Here is a 21,841-nt window from a genome sequence, read left to right as displayed (position 1 = left end):
TTGTCAATTTAATTTATTATTTTTGCTGACGGTAGCAATTTAACCTGAACATGTAAAATATAATTTATACCAAAATGAATATTTAAAGCGAAGTGAATTGTAAGAAACATAAAATTCCGTTAGTGTTAATGTGCAATTATTAAAATAAATGTCTAACATTAGCCGAAGTAAACACGATTTCGTCGACCCCAACAATCACTTAATAGGAATAACAGTAATCGAGTTGAGTCTCCCAACGATCGAAAATCAGATCAGATCGGGCAGTGACCAGTGGAACCAGGAGTGTGGTGCGAGTGGCCATGGCAATAGTGTATCGAACCCGGTTATTCATGATGTGGTCGGCGTGCTCACCCGCGTGCCCCCACACAAAGAATAGGAGGAGATTGGGGGTTGCATTTAAGAAATTATGTATGAAATTGATGTATGCACGATATCAAGGGGCATAAATAATTTTGAAATAAGGCCTCGCCTCCGTCTTGTATAGGTATTGCCCGTCCGCATACATACATAAAGATGAGACCACGTCGTTGCCGATGATACAGCATAGCAAAGCGTCTTCGATCTGACTCATGCTCTGCACTACACCCACGATTTTATTAATCTTACATACCCGAGGAATTTTATCTATGAAGTCTCCCTCAATTCGTACCATAATGAAATAGTTTTCCCTGTAAATGTCGGTTATGGTGGCTTTATTAATATTTACTGTGCACACACACACACACATTTCTTTACTTCCAAAGTCACGGCATTTTATTTAATTTAACCGTTTACTCTACGTCTTTTGTATGTATCCATGCAGGAATGTCTAACAGTTTTAGCATGTACATTCCTTTTCTTATGCCTCACAAATGAACATGTTACAAACAACAAAATATATACGGTGTTTTCCGATAAAATGCATATTACGTACGATATTTACGTAAAAATAGAGGTTGTTGAAAAGTTTTCCAATCTGAAAATTAGATGGATGCAAAGTAATATTTATATTTGTTACGGGGAAACGAAAACAGGCCGTCACAGTACATCATTTCCATCTTAATTCCAGACGCGCAGGCAAGCAAAAGCCGGCATTTGAAAAATGCGTCCCCGCACAGCATCTATATTTGTCGTCGGGCCGTTTCCATGCTGATGAGACGTCACGTAAAATGGGTCGTTCACCACACTTATTTATGTGTCATCCCTAACCTCACCTCGTCCGTAGCGGGGTGACATATCACTTAACCTGAATTGCCTTTTCGCCTGCCTGCCTAGACGGCCGCGGCCGATGATGATGATGATACGGCCGCACAATAAGCCCCAACTGTCACACGGCACGTGTTCCCCGCCTTCACATGCAACCCTCTTCGACCAACTCCAAAGGTTATCCAACTCCTCGAAATTTTCATTGGTTCCGTTTAAATTAACTCTGGTTTACCTGAAAAGTTTCCATAATTAAGCGTGTAGGGTTGATCCGATTTATGGTCCCACCAGTTCTCAACTGCGAGTGTGTGTGTGTGGTCGGTATATCCGGGTCTAGCGAGGCCCGCCGGGACCGGATGTGAACGCATCCCCCATGATTATGCACCCCGAAACAAGAACCGTCAATTCTCTGGAGTTCGCGGGAGCCAACTTCGGTTCCCAGGAAATTTGCCTACCCTAAACAGCAAATCTAAAAAGCATAACCAATAAATTCACCAAATAACTTGCTCACATATTCACCCCATAAACTCAGGCAGGCTACCTAATAAATTAACGACGTTGTTCAACATATTTAATAGGTCTTATGTGTATGGAGAACAACAAATATATCTTGTTTTAATATTGTACCACTACACAAAATATTATTGTTTTTTCTGTTGCTGTAAGAAAAATTATAATTCAACCATTCCAAGCCCCGTGAAACCTAACCGGGGTAGGTTAAATATTTTAGACAAAACAACATATTTGAGTTGTGTATTTGAAATGAAATAGCCCGACTACTCATTTGAGTGGATATTATTAATGCAAGTTAGGATTCCCTCAGTTTTTCCCCATTTAATGATTACGACGTGAACACAAGGATCATTACGGCGTCAGAAAAACGAAGCGTCGCGGTGTCGAGTGGCCAAGACCAATTTTTCCGAAGGCTGGTAAAAACGTGCCAGTGGAAGGACAAAGGCGACATCTCAAACGATAGTGGCGTTATAAATCTACAACGAAGCCAGATGGTTATTAGCCTGAAGTTTAATGGAATATATCACAGATGTTTAGTGGGGGTTTTCGGGGCGCCACTTCCTCGCAAATATATTGAGAAAAATGGCATCTGAAGAGGGCCAGATTACCGAAATATATGTGATGTAAGGAAAGCATAAATCGCAGTTAGAAGGAGGAAAAGTAACGACCCGAAGTTAGGCCGCCCCCAGCTCTCCCTCTGCTTCTCTCGATGACAAATCTAAAACAATAAGGGCCGAATTGATATTTACGCGCTTACAAATGCCATTGTTCTCTTTTTTTCTTTTTTTTTCCGGTCCCCCAACCGAACAGTACAACCCACTGCTATCGCCAGTTTATTTATATTTTTTTTTTTTTTTTTTTGGTTTTTTTGTTTTTTCGCTCCTCTAAATAACTGACGTTATTGACTCTCAGACCCAGACGATTTATTGGGGCAATTTCAGCCGATGCATCGGTGCATAAAACGGATTTGGCGAGAGTTATTGTGCGAGTTCCATGCGGCGATTCATTTGTCTTTGCAATAATATTTATCCAGAGATAAATAACAGACGGGGGCTCAATGTCTTTATCTCATCCCATTACTGTGCACTTCCAGTTTCAACAAGTTTTATGGCCGAAAAAAAAAATTGATTGAATATATTTCCGCGATATTAAAACGGCGAAGGCGTACATCAAACTGCAGTGGGTAGACATTCGAAAAACAGCGGACGCGAAAGTGGGATACCGGATAAAAAATGTGTTAAATGTAAATGAGTGGCGCTGGCGAAACGACGGAGCGGTATAGATTTGAAGTGTTGGCATTGGCTGCCTACGTACCGGATACAGGTTGAACGGTACAAGTGAGGAAATTGAATTAATTGGTGATGTGTTTCCATAAATCGACGGCTGGGAAATGGAAATCGCACTGGAGGATTTTCGGGGGCACGTACCTACCCCGCCGATATATTGATTCCGCAAAGCGGCCGGAAAATTTCGGCGTTTCACGTTCCTTTCCCAGCCACTGAATCTGTGAAATATATATTATATATAAATATATTTTTTTCGTGGAGAAATTTCAACTACGTATTAGTACTTCTTTAGTCAGTTTACTCGCATAAATAAAACCAAATAAAATTGTACGTTTTTAATTATTTTTATTGAATTTATAAATTCATACAATCAGTAAACCCATAAAATAGGTAAAAATAGTAGTTGTAAAAGTGTCCTTCAAAAAAAGTCTTGAAGGAATCCGACTGACAACACATGTCAAAATTTCGTGATTAAAAAATGTACACCTGAAAAAGTCGTAGTAATTAATTCCTCCACACGTTAATGGACTATTTTTACTGTACCTTTTTAAGTATCTGATTTATTAATGATGTTGGTGGAGCAGGTCTTAGGTATGGGAGAAAGTAAGAAATAGTCAAACTTATGCATAAAGGAACCAGTACCCCAGTAATTAAACCCAAGGTGTATTGGACAGCTAAAAATCAATTTGTGACTTACTTAATTAATATAAATATTTGATCTTACTTCGGTTTATAGCCATTTCTCCTGGAGGTGCAGAAAATGTCGTTAAACAAAATTGAAAGTAGATAATGACTGATAAAATGAAAATGTCAAATCCATAGTAACATTTAGTTTATTTAAAAAAATGCAATCAACCAAAACCTTAAACTATCAAAGTTAAATAATAAACAAAACAATTGCCAATAAATATGATAATTTAGCAGTAATCTGTCAATAATTTAATTACAATTGTGAGCCATAATCGTTATTTACGTTCCGGTAAACCAGTAGTATATTTGTTATTTTTAACTAAAATTTAATTATGTACTAAATACCTATTAACAATAATTTATGTCGTGTTCGACCCATAATTTATTACATTTTTCCTGCGGATTATTTAAATTAATTTTGAACGTGTTTATTTTTACGTTTACGACATTAATCACACTAAAATTAATTCCACATAAAAAATTACTGAACATTTTTACATTCAAATTATAAATAAAGCTTAAAATTAATATGCAGAGAAAATTAAATTTTAAATTTAACTTGTAGGCAATTATTTTATTAATACTTTTTAAAAGAATTATACAATTATATATTGTTATATTTTTTATAAGCATCAAAATAATAAAATAATTTTGTATGAAAAAAAAATTACTGAAAAATGTTTTAGAGTGTAATTTGCTTCTTTTATAAAAACATAATAATATTTAAATGTGCTAAGTATTAAAAAAATTGAAATTAGTTGTATATATATATAGTTAATAATATTATTTATATTTATTAAATTTATGTGCAGAAAATTTCCTGTAAAAGTTATAAATGTTTAGAAAATGATCATAAGAAACATCATTTTAAAGACAAGTTCAATTTTACGTAGCAAACTTTTAAAAACATTTCGAAAACAGATAACCACATATTAGTTTCAAACAATAATTGTTTTAAACTGCAGTTTATGATAATGTATGTTTTTGACATATACATATTTCTGAAAGTTCTACCTGCGTGTGTGTGTGTGTGTGTGTGTGTGTGTGTGTGTTATTTTAAGATTAAATTTTAGTCGGTGCAAATTAGAATTAGTTGAAAATGGTGATTGGACATTTAAACTAAGGTATTAGCTGAAGTGTAGCGGTCAAATTCGCATCGCATCCCCTTTTGTATGCATTCAGCCAGTACTAAGCAACAGTTCAACGTTGGCGGCGGAACCTTGGCTGATTAAATTAATTAATTAATTAATCAGAGAACACACGGGAGGCCCGGGGCAAGCACTAGACTGGCAAGCGGAGACTCGGACCGGGCTAGGACGGAGAACCGGAGAACGGAGAACGGAGAACGGAGAACGGAGAACGGAGAAGCTCACTTACGGTAACACTGGAGAATGCACTCCAGAAGGCCAGTGTGCTTTCACGTCGCCGCCGACACAACTTAATGCCCTACTTAAGGCCCGGATTACTGATGACTTGTTTTTCCGAAGGTGAGGGTCTTAAACTTGTCCGGGGGTATCAGCGAACTTTCTGCTGCGGTGATGTAGCTGTTCTCCGTCCGTTCGTCGGTTCGTCCGTTCTTGCCTCTACTACTTCAATATTACTATTTTATCAGTTATTTATAGTAAATTCATATAGTAATGAATTGAACTGAATGAACAAAACTTGTATGAATGGTATCAAAAAAGACTAAAGAATTTTAAACAACAGTTGCCGTTTTATTTGCTGTAACAATCTCTTTCAATTAGAAGTTCAATGATAATTGAAAAATGGAATATTAAACATTTAACGTATAAAATATAAAATCGTTGTTGTGAAAATTAAAATAGTTTCAGGGTAAATTTAATTAAATATATTTTGCATAATTATTAAATTTTGTTACAATTTTGATTTGTTTGCCTATGTGTATTTTAATTGTTCATTATAATTAATTATGGATTACTACAATAATTATGTGAATTTGATCTGTTTTCGTAAATAAGTGTTACAAGTAAATGATCAAAATTTATATATACTTTAAGTATAGATAGTTTAAAAGTAGGTATAGATAGGGGCGGTTTCTTTATTACGGCCAGATTTTCCCTGCGAGCCGAGTAAATAAAGAAACAACGTGCATTTGTTATTATCGTGACTACAAAGAGTTACACGAGTCTTATAACTTAAATCGTATATTTTAGTGCCGTTTCGACGTAAGATAAAAGTGAAAAATTTAGAATGAAACGAGTTATAGTACACTTTAATCTCGCAAAAAGGAAACTGCACGAGTCGACGGCAATTCCGAGATGGAAGTTTACCTTATGAACTCCCGGTAATAGGATATAAAGCTTAAAGTTTCCCCTTGCATAATCGTGTTTGCAATATTTATCGACGGGAAAATAATTACGACAGCCATTATTTCTCGTTTTAGATACCCATAGCCCGCACCTACTCTACTATATGTATTTCGACACCCAGTAGGCGCACTAAATAATTTTAGTTTTTCGTGTGAAAAACGGGTTTTCGCATCGAATTCGGTCGTCGGTCCCGAAAAACGTAAAAAAACCAGACACAATTACGATCATGAGATTCGGCGTCCACCACGTGTAATTGTTGTAATTGTCACAGTTGGACCGGATCGAACTGAAAACTGAAAAAATAACATCGGGTTGTTCAAAGGGTTTTTATCTAATGACAGATCCGAATGTGTGTAAAAAAAATTGGATTTAAATACGTTCATGCACACAAAAATAGGTCGATCAGATCTACAGATCTGCAGATAGGGAGTTCAATTTAATTAGCGATGTGCGTTCGTTTATTATCTTATGCCGGCCGAATCAATATCACAATTGGAGTGAGTGCGGCCGAATTGCATTTTAACTTATAATGGCGACCGTTAAATTTCACCTTTCCCGTATCATTTACGGTCGCGCCGTCCATTCTATCACTCGATACCTGGCATTTAAATTTATCTGCGCGAATAAAGTGATAAAACTATTTTCATATATTTTATCGTTCCATAAATTTTATGTCAGAAGTATTCATTCATTTGCTGGAAAACATATTTCGGTTTTATGGATGCCGGTGTTCACTATATTTTCATGTAAAACACGATCTCTAATGTTTACCATTTCCACCGTTATCGTGCCTGTTGTTTTTAATAAATCAAACCCGCTATTGTTATTGTTGTTTATTATTAGCCACTTTGAAATTTGTCTAATAAAATTGTTGTTTGTGTGTGTTTTAGGTAAGATCCCGGTATATTGTGTTGCGGTAAGTTGGTTCCGATGTAACCATCTAAAATTACGGCGATAAATCCGGAATATCGAATTTATTTATATTATAACGTTATGAAATTGTGCACCGATAAATGTTGTTTATACGCCACGAAAATTAACTATAAAGAACAATTTTCCACATTCTAACAGGAATTTGCAGATTGTTTCATTTATTAAAACAAATTTCGAATTAACCCCGGTGCACAATCAAATATAATGTATAATATAATCTTAATATTTTAATTTTTATTTCGGTAATAAATCGTTTTCGTTTTTGAAAATAATTACGCAGGTGCTTTGTGTGTTTCACTACGCCATATTTGGAATTTTTCTGTCTACGTAAAATAAATATTTATATAGCAATCTAAAGTGCTTTCATGTTGTTTTTAGTGAATGAAAACGAGAAAATATTATTACACATGTAGCATAACAAAGAGATATATCAAAGAAATAATTTAATTGTAATGCAGAATGGAAATCCAGTTGGTGTTGATTATGATAAAATGTTTTTTACTAAAAACTGATTTGCACGAGCGAGTTTATAACCGCAGTTTTTTATTGCACTTAAAAACCAGATGAAAAATTATTTGAGCAAAGACCATGAGACATCTCGGGCTCATAATTTCAGGAAATGTTGATACTGATAAGATACTTCGATGCTGCAAGTTTCAGATCTTTATTTTCAGTATTTTTTGATTTATTCACAAACGGTAACAGATAAAGATCTGAAACATGCAGCATCGAAGTATGTTGATACTCAACATTTCCTGAAATGATGAGCCCGATACCTTTCTGGAGCTGATTCAGTATGTATACTCATCGTCCTTATATTTGAAATATTGGCGGATGCGCCCGACAGTGCAGAAGGAGACTCGTCAGTAAATTAATCGTCCGTTGCATTGGCAAGTCAAAACAGCATCGAGCAATCGAGTTCCGTCAAAGAATTTGGCATCGCACGAGGTTCGCAGGGTGGAAGGTGAAAGGTGTTGGCCTGTGGCTCGATCGCATGCGACATAATCATATGAATTAGCGGATAGGAAACATTAATATTCAGACATCGACCTGCGGGGCCCATATATCACATTATCTGGGTATTTAAAATTGGCGGTGATGGCTTTAAAACACACGTTGCCGCCGGATCCATAAATCAGGACCGCTTCCTGGATACACCGCGCCGTCGGCGGCGTAACGGGGGGGCGGTTTATCGCGGGGGCAAGGTCCCCCCTTTGGTTCGAAATCCAAGAAATATCAAGTGGCTGCCGCCGTGCGATATGAATCATCCAGGTTACGGTGATATTAATTAGTTCGGGGCCCGTGCACACTCACTTTCATAAATAAACTTGGGGGCTGGGGGGGGGGGGGGGGTGGTTGTGTTGCTGAGAACGCCGATCGCAAATTTACTTTGCCATGACTAACGCGCCAAACAATGGAAACGTGTGTGTACACTGGCATTTGTTATTATTAGTCGATTCTATTGATTAGGGGTTAATAACAGGCCGCGCCCCTCAAACTATTAAAAAAACAATTGGTTAATATTTTTGCTATATATTTGGTAAATTAATGTTTACTCTAACTATTGTTGCGTATGTCGCACAATACGTGGCAAGACTTGTTTTGTATTTTACGTTAATTAACCACTTAATAAAATTTAATTTAACTTTATGCCACCAGTCAGATTTCTGAAAGATTCTAATCAAATTTAACTAATTATAACTATTTAGATTTATTCACTGCAGTAGATTGTTGTTATTCATTTTATAATTACTGTGAAGGGTTTGGTAGACCATTTTTTGATTACTTCTTTATTGCGTTACAATGGATTCTTGATTATAATTGAATTGTGATTTAGGTTAATTACTACGTGTTAAAATTTAATTTAACTTTGTGTTTGCAGTCACACCTGTGACTTAATAAGGGGTTGGGTAGTAGCTCAGATAGTCACAGATTACAAAATGTCTACAATATTACAATAAATAATTACAAACAGTGTTGTTAATTTGTGTTAAGGACCATGTTTAAAGTTAGGGATGACACTAATCCCATCATGATTATATTGAGACGGGTACAAATTATAATTTTAATTACCACAAATAGGGATCGATTTTTCCCAATATATCGATGATGTTTTGACTATACAATTTCAATATTTTTGGTAGTACTTTATTTCTGAAGACCACCTTTCCTTAGATTGATACACACAATTTGAATTAAACAAAGATAAACATTCAGGAATGTTTTATTGTCCATATGTGACAATTTTTCACATAACAATTTACATTATATATCTATCTGCATATGTATTTATTATCAAAAATAGGGATCGATTTTTCCCAATATATCGATGACGCTTGACTATACAATTTCAGTATTTTTGGTAGTACTTTACTTCTGAAGGCCACCTTTGAATTAAACAAAAATAAACGTTCGGGAATGTCTTATTGTCCATATGTGACAATATGTCACATAAGGTTCAAATAAGATTTACAATGGACAATATATTTCTTTCTACGTATGTATTTATTTCGTTAGAAACTGAACAATAAAAGTTTAGTTTTAGTGATTTATTAAAGGGTACGAGTGTGAAAAAATGAATATCGGTAACGATGAAACGGTAAAAGGCGAAGGCATCGTATTTCGGTGTTTCGGTGTTTCGGTGTTTCGGCGTTTAGGATTTTCCGCCGTCACAAAGGTTAGAAAAATAGAGGGAGAGTGGAACGCTCCGCTCCTCGATAAACGTTAGTCTCTCTATATTAGAGTGGTGTTCAAACAAAAGGCCCGTTCGGCTACACGCACTTGTTTAGGCGGCAGGGGCGGCATATTCGAAGGATTTGTAAACAAATTTACCCTCGTCACGGAGGCCCTTAAAGAAAACACGTCGATGGTGCGGTACAATAATCCGAACGACAAAGGATTGCGATTTTCTACATGAATTTTGAACAAGCGATTAGTTTCCTCGATAGGTGTAACGTGGCACATGTATAATAAATAGAACCACCGGGTGGGTGGGTACCTACCTACCTAAGTTTGAGTGCATGACACATTTTAAAAAGTGCGCCCGCCGAACAAAACAACGCAGAAATAATTTATACGAAATTAAAGCCACAAGTAACCGTGATGAAAAGTAACGTGTTGATTCAACGGGGGATGAAATTACACGGCGCGTGTATTTATCTTTTAAAATGTAATTAGTGTAGTATTTTAAACGGCCACCATACACGGTATGTATATTAAATATACGCAAACAAAGACCGACACGGACGTTAAGAGGAAATAATGGAGTTGGCCGAAAGTTATTTGGCAGTTGAACGAAATAAAGCAAATTCGGACTGATTAAATTCGCGCCGCGATAACCGAGTTACCGACTCGCTCCGCTCCCCGAAAAACGATCGAACAAGATTAAAATTTGATACGCAAAAAGGGTCATGTTTGTGTGTGTATGTGTGTGTGTGTGTGTGTGTGTGTGTGTGTGTGGTTTGTTTTTTTTTCCAATTGTGTTGGTCATGTTGCGGTCATTATTAGAAGAGGCTCATTGTCGAACTGCGACCTCCGCAGCCATCCCTTAGGCGTCTTATCTCGTGGCTCCGGATAAGAGAGGGAGAGAGACGAATCCGCTCTCTTTGTGCCCAATCTGGCGTAGATAAGAAAAACGAGCCACCCATTCGGTTTTCCGCCCAAAAACCGACGCGGCGGGACGTAAACATGGGCGCACTTTAATTCGGTTTTTCTTTCTAGACGATTTTACTCGTATATAGAAAAACGGTACGTGCGAAACGCGATCTGGAAATTTTATCTAACGAGATATTTATTACTGGTTTTTGTTGTCGTCCCAAGCTATTATTTTAAATCAATTCCCTTAATATATCTCGTACATGTCCACCGTGTCCACCACAATATTACCATAGTTTAAGAAATGGACAAAAGTTTGTTACTTGATTTTTAATTCCTTACATAATGTTTTTTATTGCTTAGTTTATTAAAATTAGTCCTCACAAATGTTTCTTAGATTATTAAATTTATTTCTTATATCAATGTTATTACAAAACATATATAAAAAAGTATGTGACAAGTGTAAATATGATTATTTTATATTCGATAAATCAGTTTGAGAGAATTTTTAGATTTTATATTATGTCAGGCAGTTTATTTTCACATGAATTTTGGCATTGCTTGTTCAGGGAAACGATGCACGATTTTATACATAGTTTTTGTCTACTTTTTATGACGGTTTTAAATTTTAACTTTACACAAAACGGAATATCATAAACATCATCATTTTTCTGATGTGGATATCAACACAAGTAATATTTTATTACTTTTTATATATGTTATTTATTTTTTATCTAGAATAAGTTATAATTATCAAGATTTGTTTTTAAATAAAAGAGAAATTAATCAAGGACCTTATTTGAATTTTGATGTTGATACTGAAAAATGTTGATTTGGAGTAGTTATTGTGTCTATTTACAAAGACTTTTTCTTTATTATCGAAATCAATAATAATTGCAAGAATTTTTTTTTTTTAGATTAAGATTAAATAAGTTTGGCCGCATTGATATTAAGTTTAGAAAAGATCAAATTGTTCAGTTGATTTCATTGGTTGAAGTAGTATCATTACCAGAGACATTCGGTGTCATAAGTACTTCATCCTCCTTAGATGGGAAATCTGTTTCGTTAATTTTTTACCATTCTTTACGGCAGAGTTCAAACCAATGAAGTGTTAGTTTTCTTAGTTTACTTATTGGTTTACTATTTTTTGAATTATGAATAATTTGTTTTGTCTAGTATATCAGGTTAACATGCCTGCAAGTATAAAAAAAAAAAATTTAAATTTTATATTTTACAAATTGTCAATTATATTAATTGAATTTTAAAAAATGGTGGATGCGAATATCAACTTTTATTGTTCATATGCATAAACCTTTTGATCCATTTTCAATTTACCTTTTATTTAAATATCATAGAGAAAAATAAAATAAATTTCTATGTAATACAATAACATGCACATACATATCTGACATTTAAAATCAAATTTCTGAATTTATTTTATTGAAAGTATAATAGGAATTTGAAACCATGAATTGAATGAAATTATTGAAACCTGTATTTGTGTACCTAAATTTTAGAAAGCTAGTATAAACCGCCAAGCGTTGATTTTTTTTAATTTTCATTAAAAATAAGGAAATTATTTTAGTTAAATTGCGGAACGGAAAGTGTGGGGGCGGCGGGTTGGATTTCGTCGCGACCGGCAAATTTCCACGGAGGCAATTTGCCTCCGCACTGCCGAAAACCAATTACTGATGAACAACTCGCTGTTCGCAGTGATTTATCTCCCCAATAATTATGTGATATATACACTTATAATTTCCAGGACGCCCAACAAAATTATTTAATTAAAGTTATTCGAAATTTACGAGGGAAGTGGCGGCGCCTCATGCCCGCGCCGCCGTTAAAATGGGACGTTCGCGACGTGTTTATCTTAAATTTCGACGGTAAATTATGAATAAACACCCGCCTTGTTTGCATCATGCAGGAGAAAAACGGTCCCGAGGGAGCGACGTCTGCGGGTCAGTGATACACTTCTTCGGCGCTTTTCTCCGGGGCTTTTTTTCCGGTTTGCTTAGCCAATTCTGCGCTGCAACCTTTCATAATTGGACCGTTGTTGACTTAAAGAATTTTAAGAGCCGTTCGATACGGATTTCTGGAGGCCCGCGGCTTATAAATAGAATTCCGCTGAAATATAAATGAATCGCTCATTACTGAAAAAGCACAAATCGATCGTGTCGGGTATCAGTTCGGTAAGTGAGTGACGCTTGGAAATCGCATTATAATTGAAAAATAATGATTAAAATGGGGAGAAAATTATAAGACATCTAAATGTAGTTAGATGTTTTATTTAATGGTTATGACATGCGTATGCGACGTGTATTTTTTGAGCGTGTTTGTTAGCACCCAGACTATTAGAGAACTGAAACTCCATTAGTTTAAGTAAACAATCCGGAAACGTAATAAAACGAACCAACTCAAAACGCATAATTTTAATATGTGCCCGTAGAAACTGTTCACTCACAGATAGTCATCCGCATCCGCATCCGCATTGATACGAAACAAAGGGCCATAATGAAAACAAGAGCGGAAATGTTGTATTTTGTTTGTTAAATTGAAGCTTATATTAGTTATTATGTTGACTCTGCCGTAGCAGCAAATCGGTGTGTACACTCAAAACAATTACGCCCAAAGTGCATGTTCCGACTTGATACGTACCGTGTTGTGTTCGGTAAATAGACTTACGAAGAGCTTTATTAACGTTATAACCCGGGATGTTTTCCTTCCAGATCTCAAGAGTTATTTGCCAACTTATAAATAACAATCACGTGCAAACAATTTTAGTCATTTCGAACGATCATTTAGATTTTGAATTTTTTATAACAAATCAAAGCTACCAATTCAGTTAGTTTAATTTGAAAATAATAACAGGGGGTGGTCGTACAGTGGGTTCGAAGGTTAAATGGTTAATAAAATATTCTTAAATTAAATTAAATAATTAAAAGATTTAATAAATTACCTCTACTTGAAATCTTAGAGAATTGTAAGTCTGTTCTTTTTATTTATGTTTTTTAGGTATTATTAAATTTAGTTAACGTATTGATTTTTACATTATTGAATATATTTGTAAGTGCAATGGTTTTTCTTTATACAAACAATATCAGAATTGTAATTGGATTGAAATAATGTATTGTATTTTATTGTGAATTGCATTAAAGTTTTTCAAACCAAGTACATTATTATTTAGATTAGGGTTTCTTACAGAAAAACTCTTAAATAAGTTTGGCAACAATATTGTAAAAAGGAACATTTGTTTAGTTCATCTGATTGGTTAAAGTAGGATCGTTGTTCAATATATTCTGTTTCTTAAGGACCTTAAGTCACCACCTACTTCAACCCCTTTCTAGAATCCGAGTTTATAAAAACTCTGGATTTCTTTTATTTCCGTAGATTTTACCAGAATTTTTCTAGTGTCAAAATCGAAGTTCTTTTAGTTCTTTCTTACTACTACTGTCGATTATCAAATCATTTGTTTAAATATAAATATTCATTAAGTTCAACTTTTTTGCCAAATTTTTGACTTAGTTTATTAAATTTCATATTTTTATTTGTTTTGTTTTTTGTTTTTCTTATATTTATTTGTTAATATAATTAGGTTGTTTTAACCTGAGTTTTAATTACTGAATTAGTCTCGATATCTTAGGTAAAATAAATCGCTCCCTTTAATCCGTTTTAACAAATATTTCAAAAAGACTTTGGTTACATCGAATTAACATCTATTTCATTGAAATACCATCGGTAACCTGTTTTCAGTTTAAATTTAACTTGTAAGCCATTCTCCTAAAGAAATATATATATATTTTTTTTTGGAAATTTTTTTTAAAATGAAATTATAATGTTGTTTAAAATTTAAGTTGCTATTTGTAATCATATGTAGATATTTAATTCATTCATTCATTTATGTATAGATTGAACAAAATTAGCACCAACACTGTTCCTTGTGGAACCTTGTTGTAATATAATGCCATTGGTATAATTTTATAATTATTATTTTTTTAAAATACGTATTTTAACCAAAAGAGAAATTTAAAAATTCATCGAATATATTGCACACGTTTATTTATTCATTTGTTTAATTAAATTATTTTATAATTGAATAAACCAAATTGGATGAAATAGTTGAACCAACGGATACCGACAATAATTATGATTGACTGATTGATTTATGTATGTATAATTTATGAATAACTATGGTTTAAAATTATAATTAGTAATTGAACAACCATAAATATAGGGTGTGTTTAACGTAATATTAATGTATTGACATTTACTGGTGAAAAAATAAAAAATAATTACTTTAATATTTCATGTAATGTCTAACTAATCGTGTGGGATGGATTATGCGGCAATGATTTTCTTACCCCACGAATCGTTCGTTCCAGTTTTCCATGATTTGTATATATGTAATAATTTAAGTTGATTAAAACTTAAGTTAAAACGTGTTCGAGTAAAGTTTTCGTTATAAATAAATGAAATGTTTGTCGACACCAGCCAGCCCACTCAAATAGTGTACTTATTAAATCAACAATTAAAACACTTTCCGGTCTTATATTTTCATTTCGTCGACACACATTTGAAATGTCTTTACGTAGCCCACATTCCGAACATAAAAATTTGATTCGTTGTTTGTCTTATTGATCCCGGGCAACGAGTCGGAAAACTACTTAATTGAACATTCAGCAATCTTTATCAAATATTATCATTTCAGCAAATTAAATAGCCATAAAAAAGGTGAATGAATTAAGTCCCAGATTGAATAAAACTGGTTGCGGGACGTGAAAGGGAGGACGACGGGTGCGGATGAGGGGGCCACTGAGAGACGGGCAAGACGAGCAAGAGGGGCACCCCCACATCATCGACATTCATAGAAAATCCATTCTGTAGCACGGTAATTGCACAGAACGTTGTCTTCTTTTGTGTCTGCAATTGGCCGAATACCCCGGCTCGAGCCACCAAATAAAACGGCCACAATGGGGGGATGGATGCCTAAGTGCTTCAATTTAATCTAGCCGATATCCAGGCTAGATGAAAAGGAACTGACACGATTGACTTCTCGCGCATTTTTACACAATGTCGACGGAAAAAATGAGAATTCCGAATTATCTGACGTCATTCTGTCTTTTAATTACCGAAGGGCCAATTATAATTTTGCACTTTGTTTGCGAGGATTGTCTGTTATGGAATTTAATTTAATTAACGTGCCAGCTTCTTGTTACATACTGAATTTGCCGTTTTTTGCTTTTTATTTATTTACACTTACCCCTATGAACGTGTACTTCTATGAAATTATTATTTAACTAAATGCTGCCTACTTTATATACAACACACACACACACACACACACACACACACGTATTCAATCGACCCACTTTTTTCTATTAATATTAATCATTCGAATAAAAAAAACTTGAACATACTTGAAAAAATAAATCAGGTCATTTAATTTTATATTTCGAAAGCGACGTCGGATAATTTTTTTGTTTGATTGTTCACCTCCTGCAACCTTGATATTATTGTCTCTTTTTTTAATATCCAGTAACCATCAATCAGGGCGAACGATAAAATGAAAAAAAATATTGAAATATGCACACGCATAAATCCCATAGTCGATCGAGACTTTCGCCCGTTCTGGATGTGGAATTTAAAATAAAACGTTGTCCTCGCAACTGTATCGCAGCGAAATTTAATTTAATTTTTTCCACGTGTTATATTTGTAAATTGTAAAATAAAAAAGGAAGCATGCAACAAATTGATCGTATAATCTGGTGAAGTTATTTATTGTTAGCATTAATATTTCAAATGAATATTCATAAATGATATGTAAAATAGAGAAACGCGAAAGTAGAGAAAAGACAATTTCAATGAAGTGTATAGAATTTAATGGAAAGCACTTGAATCCACACAAACCGGAGTATCGTGAGACGTTCTCCCATTTTTTGCATTAGGCCGTTAGACGTTTCAACTTATTTATAGACTCTCAGACACAATAAAAACGTCAGCCAAATTAACTTCCACACGAAACACATATAAAAGTTTGGAAAATAAATATCCATGCACGATCACAGACGACCCATATATGAATAAGTATTTATTCGTCAGACTCATGTCAACTACGAATATTACCTTGTGCTGATTTACGATCGGGCCGATATTGTTTTAGATATTCATTTCAATACAGTTAACAGTCGGATTATGCACATTACTCTAACTCGGTGTCAATCCGATGCGAAATCTTCGCCGTGGCTTTATTATAATCTATGTGTTTGCGCTGGCGTCCAGGAAATACTTCCGGTAATAACGCAGGATTACCGGCAATCCATTTCCAGCCAGGTCACTCTGCAACGATTACACACACTTCGGATTTAATTAAGCTGGGAAATGTGCCGATTGCGTCCAAGGAGTATATTTATACTGCCAATTCAAACAATCCAGCTGCATTATTATAATGTATGTTAAAATACCATTCCATTGTGATCCATGGCGATCATCAACATGTTGACTGTTACTTGCAATTGCAATTGTTTTATTAATTTTCTATTAAAACCTAACCTAAATAAAATAAGAAATATTCACTAAATATTTTCGCTTAGTTTGGAGAATTTTTAAACCTGTTTGTTCAGAACCTCACGAATTTTTTCAGATTTTTATGTTTTTTTTTTTTTAAAACTAATCTTACACATGCTATTTATAAAATAGTCTTAAAATCACAAAAAAATTATTTAAAAATATTCTTAACGTAATTTGTTACGTTATTTGGTTTTTAACTTATCTGATTTCCTTTCGAGGAGTCATCAAGTGCCAAGGTGTGGCCGCACAGTGGGTTCGAAGTTTAAATGGTTGAATTTCTACGTTATTTTATGTAGAACTATTTAATAAAATAGTCTTAAATTAAATTTACGTTTTCTCAATATTAGTAAATTTGGTTGGTTTTCCTTATGCAAACAACATCGGAATTGTAATGTATTGAAATTATGTATTATATTTCGAATTACAGTTTATCTACACATATACTACACATTTCTTATGAATTTGATTTTTTGATATCGATTAGTTAAGTAATTTTGAAACGAGTTAAACACATAAATAGTAGAATCACCCTGTTTAATTAGATAGATTATTAGAAATGAGACGTAAAGAATAGTGAGCTATCTATCCATATTTTCACAATTGCAAAATTATAAAAAACCACAAATGTAACTGAGCAAAAGTCAAAGAAAAAAACGTAAATTTTGTAGGAGAAAATGTAAATGAAAAGTTGTTAGAGAAAAGATTATTATATTATATTTGAATAGTGGAGCAGAAGAGAGCACGGTCGATTTGAAACCGTTCGCGTTCGCGGAACGAACCAGTTAAAAACATAAACATTATGAAAACAATAACGAAAGGAAAGGACGCAAAATGTGAGCGGTGGGTCGTCTCGACACGGTAACAAGTTGGAAAAATACTTTACACATTTAACGATCACAATAGTTCGAAGAGCGTTCTTACAAGAATCGACACATTTCAATTGGAATGAAATAATGTCCCGACCTTTCCCGCTCTTATATCGGTCGGGTCGGGTTCCACACATGCAGGTCCGCCAATTTATCGCAATCGGTAGATACGCTCTGACACAGCCCGAACGAAATGACACAAGAAAAGTCGTTTCCATTTTATACTTAATGGGACATTAAAGACACCCGCCAATTTCGTCTCGCCTAAGCAACAAATTTTCTCGGAGCGCAATTGCCCCACTTGCTCGCCTCGATCACTGTTAACTTTGCAAAATTAAACTGTGTGTTGTGTAACTTCGACTATTCCGAATTGTTTTATCGCTTTTATTAAGAATAAGAAGACGTTGCCGTTCTCATTCTCGTTGTCGTATCACGCCCAACCGATGACAAAACCGAAACCGGAAAATATGTGGACGGAGACCGCTGAAGGCTTAAAAACACGCAACAAATCACGATTGTGTAAAACTCCCGGGACGCCGCACACACACACACACACACCGGACAATGAATGACCTAAGGACCTACGGATCCGTTCTTTGCGAACCGGATTTCAGGAAAGTACTGCGAAACTGTCGCCAGGAATGCTCTTCCGGTTCTTTTTCAACTCTTTGTGTTTCAATATTGTTTTTTTATTTTATTCTTTCTAACTTTTTTATCTCATAAACATTACTGATCGTACTTTGACATCTGAATAAACGTTTGTACTTGCTAAAGGGTGGAAACATTTTTCCGGGAAATGTAGCCCAAGAAATCCTCATGGAAACTTATGACATTCTAACGAGAAACAGAAACAAGATGGAAGAACTGCTGGACCCGAGAAAGCTATCGAGAATTGGCTAAAGATCCAACACAGAGAAAGTTAAGAAATACCAATCTCCTTATAAAGAAATCATCCATACCAGCGTATATCCAAAATCAATTAGTCAAATCAGAAGTGCTTCCACCTCGCTTGTATGATCTGCCCAAAATACATAAGGATAATGTAGCACTCCGACCCATTGTTAGTACTCCTAGATCACCAACATATAACATAGTTAAGTATCTTTCCAGACTGCTACAATCTCATATTGGAAACACCCCAACCTTTAATAAAGATTCCATTTATTTTGTTGAGATATTGAAAGGATTACGTCTTGATGTTCACTAAAGTTTCTGTCAATGATTCCTCAAACATGATATAAGAAATATTCCCTCGTGTGTATGTGTGTAGTGTATCTTTTCCGTACGCGCCTTACTGAAAGCTAACGAACAAACTGAAGGATTAGCAATGGGTTGTCCTCTTAGTCCAGTGATCTCAATTTCTTTATGGAAAAATTTGAAGAAAAAGCGATTGAGACTTCCAAACACAAACCTTCTGTTTGGTATCATTACGTTGATGATACTTTTGTGATATGAAAAAATAGACAAGAAAAACTAGATCAGATTCTAAAACACCTAAACTTTCAACATAACAATGTCAAATTCACAATGGAATTGGAGAAGGAGAACCAAATATCTATCCTAGTAAAAAGAGTGGGTGAACATTTAGACCATACAGTATATGGAAAACCTATACACACCCACCTATCTACATAACCGAACGAGCCAAAAGGATACGTGCCACACACCACCTCGCTGAAGAACAAGAACACTTGTAAAAAACACTGCACACCAACGGATACAAACGCTCAGAAATAAGACGTAGAATGAGACTTCATCTTAATAATAATGTGTGTTGTAATCCACCTAGTGAGCCCCCGATTGGTAAAACTTTTCTTCCATAGACATGTAAAGTTACCGATAGAATTGGAAAGATCTTATTAAAACATAACACCATACTGTTTTTATACCAACAAGAAAGATTCAATGCAATCTCAGATCTGCCAAAGATGGGAGAGACCATCAAACAGCTTCTGGGATATACCGCATACCATGCTCTTGCGGGAAAGTATACATCCGTACCACAAAACGTTCAATTGGGACTAGGTCAATCAGACAAGTCTGCTGCAGCTGAACAACACTGTTAGATGGAAACCACAAAATAAAATTCCAATATACACAATTGCTTGCCTCGACAACTGGATATCACAAGAGAATGATTAGAGAAGCAATTGATATCCATAAACACAGAAACACCTTCAATAGAAAAGAAGAAGCATTGAAGCTTGATAAAATATGGACAGCAGTGCTCAAAAACATCAAAATCGCTAAACAGATTAGAACGGCCAACGAACAGAACGAAATTTCTAGAACATCAGTTGTCGTAAGTTCACGAAAGCCTCAACCTTTACGTCATCACTTAATATTATCTGATTACCAATTAATTTATGTGAAACTAATAATTTGGCACAAGTGACGATTTATCGCATTCGCCGTCACAGTTCTAATAAACCGACACAATGTTTCCGTGTTTTACTTAATGGTGACATTAAATACAAATGTCAATTAACTCCCACCTGAACGTTACATTTTGTTCCAGCATAACGACTCCACTTGTTCGCTTTGATCATTGTAATTCGTGTGAAATTGAACGACGTGTTTTACGGCACAACAGAAAAGAAAAATCGTAATAGATAATATCCGTTTTAGGAATAGAAAGAAGTTCAAACAAATGAAATTATAGTGTTAATATTGGTGGGATTTGTTAGAAATCGCAACAATTTTCGTGGTCTCCTTGATCGGAAAAGAAACATAATACAAAATACCGTAATACCGTCTATCTGTGGCATATTGTCGGTCGGGCATTAGTCTGTCCCCAATAGCAATCGATATCATATTAAAGCTGTGTATTGTGGCGTGCATTATCCACCCATGGAGAAGTATGTTTCAGTATCTAGCGGACCAGGAGAACGGGGCCGTGTGGGCGTTCGCACCCGCCTCCGGGGCCTTCGATACGGGACTCCGAATTTCACGAGTGGTCGCCTTCAAAGACTGCAAAATCGCTTCATGTCGTAATTCACAGTCGAACTGTTTTGGGTAATTCGAACTCGAAAGAAAATTACCTCGAGGAGCGGTGCGCAAGGGGCGCACGGGGGCGCGCCACGGATTTACTGGAAAATCGTAAAAAAGCTGCGCCACCACTTCCACGAGGAACCGACGGCGAGGGGGGCGCCATAGCGGCATAATTGCTTCCATAAACATACACACACACACACACACACACACACACACACACACACTTTGATGCTTGTTTTTATTTTAAACACTTTGCAGCGACCGTGCAAAGTGACTCCGGGCCTTGATAACTTGCGAACGGTTTTTATTAGCTTGATGTGTCAACAGTAAATATGTTTTTGTATTAATAGAATAAAGAATGACGCAGCGCCGGGAGTCATACGCAACTTCTAAGTGATTCCCCGGCACATTACGATGGCAAGTGTGTTTCTATCGTTTTTACCGTAACGTAAATTCATTCGTTACGTGGAACACATATCTTGCATTACTTGTAGTTATGGTAATTAAGTCTGTGTTACGGTTTAAAAATTCGTCGAGCCGTGTTCAGGTTGCATGGATTTTATTTGCATTCTGCAAATGTGTGCATGTTCCCTTTAACATCCTGCAACAATGCAATACTGTACAGTGACAGGCAAGAGGCAAGAAATCTCAATAGGATCGAGCTAGATTCAAAACACACTGGAATTTGTTGTCGTCTGATTTCAAGTCAAGATTTCCTTTTACAAAATACAATACCTCTTAGATGATACGTTTTATTGTGTTACAGTATTTATGACGACTATTTTAATCATAACTCGCATTTTAATGTCACATTAAATTGTAAATGAAATTTGAAGGTACTTGCAGAATCAATATAGTGGTCTCTCCGGAGATTTTTATAAAATAGACA

The 21,841-nt window shown here is 35.2% G+C and overlaps 1 protein-coding gene and 1 long non-coding RNA gene across 7 annotated transcripts in view; one reads left to right on the top strand and one right to left on the bottom strand.

Moving 5' to 3' along the window:
• Positions 1-21,841, top strand: part of LOC109600130 (synaptogenesis protein syg-2) — a 154,875-nt gene that overhangs the window by 73,416 nt on the left and 59,618 nt on the right. The window contains exon 1 of one of the 6 annotated variants that reach the window (XM_049964744.1): positions 6,897-6,917. The exons of the other annotated variants lie outside the window; for them this stretch is intronic. The gene's annotated coding sequence lies outside the window, so the exon portion shown is untranslated. Of the gene's footprint in view, positions 1-6,896; positions 6,918-21,841 lie in introns of those variants that run through there. 6 annotated transcript variants of the gene reach the window in all.
• Positions 3,307-3,807, bottom strand: LOC109600134 (uncharacterized). The gene is made up of 3 exons (XR_002191601.2): positions 3,706-3,807; positions 3,525-3,655; positions 3,307-3,467 (listed from the first exon to the last, which is right to left on the bottom strand). It is a non-coding gene; the product is annotated as an uncharacterized LOC109600134 (long non-coding RNA).

This window comes from Aethina tumida, chromosome 1 (genome assembly GCF_024364675.1).
Source record: "Aethina tumida isolate Nest 87 chromosome 1, icAetTumi1.1, whole genome shotgun sequence".
Lineage (NCBI taxonomy): Eukaryota > Metazoa > Arthropoda > Insecta > Coleoptera > Nitidulidae > Aethina > Aethina tumida.
This window is presented reverse-complemented; position numbering and strand designations above follow the sequence as displayed.